We start from the raw sequence: 11,082 nt of genomic DNA, 5'->3' as shown, positions 1-11,082 counted from the left end.
TGTCAGTGAATTCTTTGATTATTTGGTATGAATAACAAAAACATCGTAGCTATTTTTCACTCTTTACAGCAACAACTGTAATGCACTCATACGTGCTTGCAGTAAGCAACTTCAAATCTAAAAAAAAAAAAAAGGGGGGGGGAGGAGTTAATCCCTGATCACGGAGGGGAAAATTCAATTTTCAGAAAGAAATGTTGAGATGCGTTTATTGGAATCCCCGTCTGTGTCCACAGACGGGACGAGCGATCCGTCGGTTGACATTTGTACAATACATCCGTTTGGTAGATATTTCTTAATCTTCTCTCTCTCTCTCTCTCTCTCGTGTGTGTGTTTTCGGTTTCCATCGTTGCACATCCCTGCCCTTTATCCAATTGTCCCCTTAAACGTTTTGGTGACACTTACCGAAGCGTTCTATTGACGGGCATGCCGCCGACGTATTTTATCATTAAAATTGTCTCCTCTCATCTCTAATCCGCTGCAGGCAAAGTCTGTTTCGGTGGAATCCGAGGGATTTAAGATGTGCTGCCGTAAGCAACGTGCCTGGCGAGCCGAACTCTACAGAGCATTTCGCCATCAAACTAATGGGCCACCAGTGACTGCTGGGGACAATATCTGTCCCGCCACGATCTATCTGTTGCATGTGCTATTCTGCTAGCCTAATGAAAACAGAGTGGACGAGCGCGCTGCAGGCAGGGGGAAGACGCTAGCGGAAGGAATCTGTGGAGACGCTTTTAAGTAATCACTGCAGCGGGGATTCGCCTTCCCGTGTAGCGATGTCAGTCAGGGAGACGGAGATTGCCTGTCTTGGGGCAGCGCCATCGCCAGAGTCTGTCAGAAAATGTCAGCACAGGGTGTCATGGCGCGAACGTGGTTGTGGACAGAAAGGTCAACACACGGAGACGGAGAAATCAACACCAAGATAAGATGTGAATTTGTGCCGATAGGAGCACATTGAATTGCCGCTTACTTCTCTTCATAGGCCTCGAGAGGCTCTTCTTCCACCCTTTTCATCCTTTCTATATTCTTTTCGGATAAAATACATACTGGATTTGATTTTGATGCTCGAATAACTTCTGCTAGCATTTCTTGCACTGCACGTCTGCTGCTAAAAATGTATTTTTTTTTTGACAAATTGTTCATCTGTAATTATGATATTCATTTTATGGACTTTAATGCAGGTTTTGATTGTTTTATGAAATATTTATGCATTTATTTCACAGTAAATCAATTCTCCACCCCTCTCTGTGTAAGGCTGGCTAATTTATACCTGAATAGAAATTATCTTGGGAATTGCGTAATTAATCCATGGCGTGTTTACTTAATAAAGAAAAAAAACTATAAAGAATGATAACACCCTTATATTCAATAATACGATCTGTTGGCAATGTAGTTGAACAGGTTATCTTTGAATTGAATTTGCAGTTCTCAACTCAATATTTCAAATAAATATAACCTGAGCACTACATGAAAAAAATATATATGTAACCTGAGCAGTGCATGAAAAAGATATATATAACCTGAGCAGTGCATGAAAAAGATATATATGTAACCTGAGCAGTGCATGAAAAATAACTATATATAACCTGAGCAGTGCATGAAAAAGATATATATGTAACCTGAGCAGTACATGAAAAAGATATATATAACCTGAATAGTGCATGAAAAGATATATATGTAACCTGAGAAGTACATGTAAAAGATATATATGCAACCTGAACAGTGCGTGAAAAAGATATATATGTAACCTGAGTAGTGCATGAAAAAGATATATATGACCTGAGCAGTGCATGAAAAAAAATATATATGTAACCTGAGCAATGCATGAAAAAGATATAGTGAACATGTCATAAATAAACACGTTAAGTAAATCATAAGTACAATACACATCTTTCCCCTTATATTATAGAAAATAAAAAAGTATTTTAAGAAAATAAAAGACGTCTGAGAAAATTATTATTTTATTGAAATATTTAAATTAAATAAAATTGATCTTTAATTTTTTGTAATATTTTAAAATATCTACTCATAATATAAATGAATTCTTCAAAATTTACAGCACTTTAACCATAGTTTATCGGTCTATAAACAAAGAAATTGGCGCTATACTCACAAAAATTTAATTAAATGTAAATAATCAAATATATAATTTAATTACCATTACTACAACGCCATAACGAATACATAAATAATATTTTAAAATTCCAAATGTGATATTTAGCTAGCAATATTCAGCATTGGACTGACCGATTGATATTTTCGAATTGTAATAAAATAATAATTAGGCTACGTGAGTGTTAAATTCGCATATTCACCCACCTACAAAATCTCGAATCGCGACGTATTCTGACGTGCCAGTAAAATAACAATTTCATCCTGAGTTCAACTCCCCCAAGTCTTAACCTTATAACAAGCAATTTCTTAAAAGGAAAGCAACGAAGACATTTTATTACTTTTTTTTTTTTTTTTTTTGCGTTTCTTTTTCGACACCTTCCTGGCTGTACTGAGGGCAACGCGAACGAATCAATCATGCTCAAAGCACGCGCCCAGTCCCAGGGAGATTAGTAGCGGACAAAAGATGCTCATTGTTCGGCTGTCCTAGTACGGCCGCACAAGCAGATAAAACCACACTTCCGTAGGTGGTGCGTCAGCAGTTTGTGGCTGATGGCGGGACTTCGGCAGGCGAAGCGTAGAATGATACGGATTGGTGCCCGGAAGAACGCACAAGTAGTGTAAAATCAACATTTTGTCCTCCACGTTATCACCCAGCCATCTTGTCACGGTGCCGGCATTTCAGCTGACTTATAAGTCCGTCCTGTACTGGGATCCGACACCAATAAAGAGACAGGCGTAATTATTACGTTCTGTTGGGTCTCCTTAGTTCGTCCTCGGCTTTCTTTCGCGTCGATAGGTAAACTAGCATCTTTATTCAACGATTGTTGAAGGTTCAAGTACAGACTCTTGACTTGTCTTTCATAAACACCGTGAATATGTTAGAAAAAATATACCTATCAGTGTTGTCTTTATAGCACTGGGTCAGGGAACCAACATTACTTGGTCCAAATAGACTTTTCAAAATAACAACAAGAAAAAAATTCTTTTATTATTTTGTATAAAATATATTTGCAAATAAAATAAACATGCAAATTATTATAAAAGTACTTTATAATTGGAAACTAATAATATAATAACTAATATAAACCAAATACAGTATAACGTAATGTAAATAAGTTATTAATATAAACCAAATTGTTTAGTTAAGTGTACTGTGGATAGGACTCGGTGATTGATTCATTCAATCCAATACCCTTGGAGGGTAATGGATGGCAATGCTGTAGCCAGTGAAGTTCCAACTGAGGCTCGGCTATTGCTCTTACCCTCCTGCCATGATCAGAGCTTTAATAGCTCAATAACACCTTATCCCTACACTGTCTTCTACAGATAACGGGGAATGTGAAAAGTATTCTTGCTTCGCCCCTTTAAGCCAGTCCTTATAAGGACTATAAGTGTACTGTTCCTTCATGACCTAGCTGAAAAGTTCATCAAGAAAATTAATCATCCGAACCCACTGATTAAGCAAGCTTCAGATTATAATATAATGAAGCAGATTTCTGCAAATACAAGAGACCCAAATCAATTCTGTGCTCAGCTGAACACAGTTAATCTCACTGCCCTTTCAGGCGAGCTTAAAGCTCAATAATTCTCCACCCAAAGAACTTTCCTTTTCAGATGGAGGAGAATATGAAAAGCATTTATGCTTCACCCATCAAAACAGTATCGTTCTGCGTAAGTGTACTGTGGGATGCGGAGGTTTTGATATCGACAGTGAGATGCGGTGATTAATACTCTTGGAGGGTAATGAATGGCAATTGCTGTTACCCGCCTGCCATGATCAGAGCTTTAATAGCTCAATAACAACGGGCAATATGAAAAGCATTCTTGCTTCTCCCCTTTAAGCCAGTCCTTATAAGAACTAAGTGTACTGTGTGATCGTACTGTCTGATCACGTGAAGCGACCCTGTCTGAGATGTTTCATATTGGCAATAACTTACATGAATCCTATTTTGATGACAATACACGTGTTATGTTCTACAAACAAAATTTTTACAAAAATAACAAAAAAAAAAAAAACTGCCGGATAATCATTATTTAGCCCTAACTTTTGGAAATTTGGGAGGAACTTTTCCCGCGCTTAGCCGTAACCGAATTGAGTTCATTCGGGGAAAATTCAGGGAACATCTAATGTTGACAAGAGTATCAATATATTTTTTTTGAAAAAATCGAAACCAAAAAATAGAAAAAAATATTGAAATGGTAACCCATTTTAAAAACAATAACGATGCTAGATCGCTTGCTTTTGAAGTCATGAAATATATATATTAATTAGAAGAGTTTGAGCATTTACTACATCGGATTTCAATGAAAAACTACAGGACGTCTGGCACAAAAGATATGCTTTTAAAATACTGTACGATAAATTGATAAAACAGTAGCTGTTGATGTTTACTGACTTTTGCATGGGGATGGACATTCTGGGTACCCCTGTTAACTGAGGCTAATAGTTTTCGAGATGTGCAGAATTAATTGATGTCTGAGCATGATGCATTAACCCGATCTACAAATCAGAGAAACTTCCCTAGGCTGGCGATTGGTGTAAGCCAATCCTGTCCACATTAATTAATTCCACTGATCAACCATATGCAGAACTGTGCACAAATCACGTCTGCTTCCAATTACAGTCCCGAGGAGATGCTAAAAAATCAATCAAAATACAGCCAGTGTACACATAGATAGAAGCCGCCATTTAAATCTTGTCGTGCGCTCGAGGTTAAAAGGGAGGATTAGAAAGGAACGCTGGCTACAGTTATTACGCCATTACAACTTGCTGGAGCAGTAATTGGCAAGGCTGCCTTCAGGGATTTGCCTAATAGTCAGATGTTGTACCAATACGGCAAATGCATTTTCATTTTTCCTTTGTTAACATGCGTAGCAAAAATGGACAAATTGGATTAAAGTGTTGCTAAATTGTGTTCGGCAAGAAGCGTAACGTCTTCTGGGGGGGGGGGGGGGAAGAGAAGGAAGGAGGGGTGGGAGGCAGCAGAAGCGAAATTAGTAATCGGCGACTCCTTTATAAACCATTCCAGATAGATAATGAACATCCGGATGCATCGGAACAAATGTTGAAGACTTGATTGGTCTTTTTACACTTTTTCCTCTGTGATCTGCGAATCACATAAGTCAGGTGCATCAAGTGCAAAGAAGATGTTGTGGAGAAATAGCGGGGATAAATTATTGTAGCTATTTAGACACATGTTGTTGCGTACTAAATGCTTACATACAAAATGATATAAATAAGTAAATATTGTGAAGTCATCGTGATTTTTCACCTTATCCTAGCACTGAAACCATGCTAATATAAATAAATTGAATTACACCTAAAATATATTTAATAAAGTTATATATCTAATTTAAATATATCTAAAAATATTTACACTCAGTTGTCAATGACACTTTAAAAAATAAAAATTAGGTTGTAGCGAGCTATTTCGCATAAAATAACAAAATGCAAATATTGAAATAAAAAGATTTTTTCTTCTTTGTTTCTCTATATTTAAATTGCGTTGAAAATTATTTTCGAATATATGACTATTAAATTTGTAAAATGAGTCTCGGAGCGCGGCACTGCTAAAAAAAAAAAAAAAGCGGCATATTTGACCTTTATGTTAACGGATCATAAAAGACGCAAATTATATTTGTGAATGTTGTTGCTTTGTTCAATATTTACATAATAAAAGTGAAAACAAGAATTGTGGCCAAGGGAAAAAACTAATAATGATTTAAACATTACATAATTATGTAAAATTGATTCGACACCATTAATTTGCATTTTTGTCTTCTTTTGAATTAAATGTTCATTCATTTGAGTTCACGCAAATAATTCTATGACTGAAAAAAAAAAAAAAAAACAGTTACTGTGGTTTGCATAGCAACCGTTTCTATGAAAGTTCGTAAGAGTTTAAAAACAGCAACATTTCGTTATCTGTCGTCTGCTCTGTGCAGATTTATTTTTCGTATTTGTTTTTACATAACTAGTACATAAAAAGGAACGGAAACAATATATAAACTCGTTCCGTGTATCAGAGATTTTCCTCCCTGACTATAAATCTAGCGGATGTTTCAAAAATTCTTTGACTACAACATATCATCATTTAAGAATATCCAGCAACTAGACGTAGTCAAGTTTGCGGATAGAAATCGCAGTCTTGTTTCCCCTACAGCACACGCACACATCCAAGTCACACTTCTGGCCAAGCATGATGAACACAACTGTCACAGAAAGTGTCTGCGATGTATCCACTGTTTCGCTTGAAAAAAAAAGATCGTTTTTCTCTCTCTAACAGCCCAAAATGCTTTCGTTTTCTTCTTCGCTACTCTTACTTAACCCTTATTTCACAGCGCTTGCCATGACAGAATGCCAACATTCTCCAGTAATGACATTCATTTCAGTGGAAGGTTGATCTGATTGTAAGCGTGACATTACGTCATTCTTTCGCCCGATAAGTTTCTTGCTTTGATTTCTTCCTGCAGACAAAACTGTATTCTTTCATCTGCTTAAGAAAGTTACATTGGTGATCGCCACAAACACTTCAGATAAAGAAATGGGCAAATGCCTTAGTGAGCGAACCAAAGTTGGCCTATGATTCACGGACTTCCTTTAAAAAAATGCTCAGAACAAGCATAAATGGCACCAAGTCCAATTTGGTTGAAAACTTGCACGTAAAATTACTTAATGTATAGCGCCATCTACAGGCAAACAGCGTAAACATGAGTATTCAGTTCGAGTGGAAACTTGCAAACCAATTTTTTTTTTCTGCTCTGATAGATGCTTGGATTTAAAGAATCCTTTAGGACTCTAATCCAATGTCCAATTTTTCCAAGAGTATTAAGAGGCTAGGTGGCGCTTTGCGCTAAGGATACATGTTGTCAAAACAAGTAACAAATGACCTGCCAACACTCCAGTGCCGTTCTAGCTGTGATTCAATGATCAGCTCTAGTTGAGTCGTGTGGAAACTAAAGATTTTTGTAGCCTCTTTTGAAGTAACGGCATTTTTAACCACGAACTACTGTATTAATATGTTGATTTTTATATTATAAAATATAATGGTATAACCTTGCTTTTTTTTCCTGTCCCACTTTTTTATACAAAACACTTACACCACAGTCCAATACTAATTTAGAGATAACATTCATAAATATTTCGTTTAATGTCACGTTAAACATCGAAGTTTGTATGTGTTTACTTTTTTGAAATATGGAAACCCTTTCTCATATCATTAACTACCAGATAAATTAGCAATTGCTAGTAAAAATCAACTTATTTATATACTTTTTCTTATACAGATATTCTGCGGTAATCTCTGAAACTGGAGATATCATTTCAAGTCATCTGTTAGGTAAGTATAAAATGTTCTGCACTATTTTTCTTATGAACAAGATGAATACATAATAAATGGAATACAGAGAGGTTCACGAGCATTCTTTATTGAGCAATTAAATTTTATATATTTATCTTTACAGTTTTATAAAGTTCGGCGACCTATATTCCCTTCTTCTAAGGATTCGTGTACACACACACACACACACACACACACACACACACACACACACACACACACACACACACACACACACACACACACACACACACTAGTATCCAAAACCTAAGGACAAACTACTTCTGAAGATTACAACTGCAAATTCAGACGAATCTCCTTGTGGTAATTTGTATAACTAACGATTTCGAAACGGAAAAGGGTACAAGTTTTCAAATCGAGAGAAAACGGGTCACGTGACAGCACTCGACAGGGCAAAAGGCTACGCATATCGAATTGCAAACTTCGATGTCTTGCAATGTCTCAAAGACATCATCTGGATGATTTCATGGGGGAAGAATTATTACAAAGCTTGAAGAAGACCGCAGAATTACTGACATTGCCAGAGAGTTTGGAATCTCACACAACGTTGTGTCCTTGCTCTGGGCAGCGTTTCAAACCAATGGAATGTGTTCCAGACGTTTACTAAGAGGTCGCCCTCGCTCTACTACGGAGCATGAAGACAGATTTTGCTTATAGCATCAACCACGGCAGGTCAGCTTGCAAGTCTGCTCAATTCAAGGACAGGTATGCGGATATCTCGAAAAACTTATGGCAAGTCTACGACAAGTAGCCACCCGAAAGCCCGTAGTCTGCGTCCCTTTATCCACAGCTCATCGTAGAGTACGTTTACTGTAGTGATGTATCCATAAAAATTGGACAAGACACCATTGGGCTAATGTACTGTTTATAGATGAGAGTCGTTTCAGTGTTTCCTCCGATTCTAGTCGACGCTTGATCTGGTATGAACGTGGCAGTGCTTACCATTGCGAGAATGTTCTTGAAAGAGATAGATTCGGCCAGTGGCGCACTAAAGATTTACTCTTGGGGGAGCCGAGTTGAACGGATAAAAATATTTTTAGCGCTCGGTCCACCCGAGCACTACTTCGTTCGCCTTGTGTTCAGAGCGGCCGTGATTCCCGAGAGCTATAGGGTACCCCGCCTTACGTGACCGCTAATTCATAAATGGTATAGAAATAGAAAACACGACGCAACATAAATAAAAAAATGAATTTTAATTAGGAAAAGATTTTTCGAAAATTTTCTAATATTTTTTCCCTTTTTTCTTTGGGGAATACAGAGCCCCTTGGCCCCCCTCTGGGTGCGCCCCCCACTGGATACGACAGTGCTGGGATCATGGTGTAGGGGGTGGGGGAGAGCCGAGCTACAAGTGCTGGAAAAAGGGACTATGGTGGGAAAAAGAGACAACGTCATGTTCGATTGTTCCGTGGTGCTGTAGGCGAAGAATTCACGCACACGAGAAGTGGAGATACTTCTGAAGATAGAGGATATTTATCGAATCGAGTGGCAAGCACGCTCCCCAGATCTCAATCCCAGAGAACACGTTCAGGACGCAATAGGGAGACGCATTGCTGCTCGAAATCCCCCCTCCAGAAAATAGACAATTCCTTATCCTTGCTCTGAAGGAAGAGTGGACCAGTTTTCCTCAAGAACTCCTGAATCACCTGGTGCCAAGCATGGGACGACGTTGTGAGAGTTGCATCGCAGTTAGGGATGGACGTATTCCACATTGAAATGTTTTTGCGCATAGTTTTCTGTAAGTTTCCCAAGAAACTGGGGTTTTTCATCTCGTATACAGATATAAAAATAAAAAATGGACATGGACAGGACACATCGCAAGACAGGGAGTCAACCACTGGAGAAAAGTCTGTACAGAATGGCAAGAACGAGAAGATTCAAGAAGACCTGACAGACCATCAACAAGGTGGAGAGATGAACTACATCATTCAATGGAGCTTCTGGGCCAGAGACAGAGAAATGTGGATAAATATTAGTTTAAGATAATGTAAATGCAGATAAATGTCTTTATTATTTAAAGCCTATTTTTTGGTATAATCATGTTTTTCTCTCAATGGATTTGAGGGAGAAACATTCTCTCGATTTATGGCAACATGAAAAATAAGTATATTGCAATGAGCATCAGTAAAATCGACCAAGATTTTTATAATTAGGGTGCTCTAGAACTCTGTACTAGGATCATTACTGATCTAAATAAATTCATAGTGGGTAAAGACAAGGATTGCAATCCACTGTTAATGTAAGGTAATGCATTTCGAGGGGGGGGGAGAGATTACACACTTTATTTCATTTTGATGGCACAGGGAATTGATGAGGCTAGGGATCTGTGGCTGATGGTGAATAGAAATTTGAGATGCAGAGGACATATTGCAAAAGTTTCAAAATAACTCAGAAAATTACTTCGATGCTGAAGAACACATTGACAAGTGACAAGCTGAAGAACACATTGATAAGGAGGTTATGATTTGGCCACATGTTGACTGTTGTGCACAGATTTGGTCACCTGCATTTCTAGGGGACGGGGGGGTGGTGGAGAGGATTCAGAGATGAATGACCAAGCTTGTGACAGTTCTGTGGAATGCTCCCTATAAAGGTAGATTTAAGGTGTGTGGGTCACAGAGTTGAGCTGCAACCCACATATAAAATTACTGAAGAGATTCTATAGGATTAACACAAAAGAAATTTTTCAATACTTGTGAAGTGGGGGGGGGATAACACTTGGAAGTTGTCTAAGAGTGTTTTTAGTAAGGGTGTATGGACTCGATTCTTTACCTCGAGAGTAGAGTGGTAAATGAGTGGAATGGATTGCCAGAGGTTGATTTTGAGCGCTCAACAGTGAATAGGTTTAAGCAGATGTATGGCAGGCATTGTGCTAATGAATCAAGTGGGTCTCCCGCGATGAGTCTTTTGACTCCATGGAGTACCATATAAATAATAATAATATAAATCAAGTGGATATTAAAACCAGAGTTATTTCAAAGCCGAATGTAGAAACTATGAAAGTTCGTACGAAATTTGACCAGAGAGCTTATGGGAATACACTCGCCGACATTTACGAGTTGCCCTTACAGAAGACACGATCGCTTGCCCAAGAGTCCGTATATTCAGTGCCGCGTGGTTGGTACGAGGCGCTCTTGTGCAAAACGCTTTCAGCGCCCCCATGAAATAAGTTTCCATGAAAAATTTTACTATATATATATATATATAAACAAAAATTACTTTTATTTTAATATAAAAAGAAATATTACATAACAAAGATAATTCGGATTCATGCTTTTAACTATATAACAATTAGAATAAATGTAGATTTATTTTACATATTTATCCGTCTTGCTTTAGCCGCCACAAAATTTTTAATAATATCTTTAATGTCTAATGAATCCATAATATTATTTTCAATTGATATAATTGATAAATCCATTAGACGCTCTCCAGACATTGTTGACCGCAAATTTTGAAAAACTTCTTTTTCAATTCTGATGCTACGGAAATCGGTAATATTATAAATACGCTTTACAATCGTAGTATTCGGAAACGTGTCAGTTAATTTTCGTATATGTAATTTAAAACATCCTGAGGAGCGACTCTTTTTAATAATAAAACATTTTAAAGT

This window comes from Typopeltis vanoorti, chromosome 13 (assembly GCF_054136105.1).
Source record: "Typopeltis vanoorti isolate ZY-2024b chromosome 13, IOZ_Tvanoo_1.0, whole genome shotgun sequence".
Lineage (NCBI taxonomy): Eukaryota > Metazoa > Arthropoda > Arachnida > Uropygi > Thelyphonidae > Typopeltis > Typopeltis vanoorti.
The sequence above is the reverse complement of the archived record's forward strand: the minus strand, read 5'-3'. Positions refer to the sequence as shown.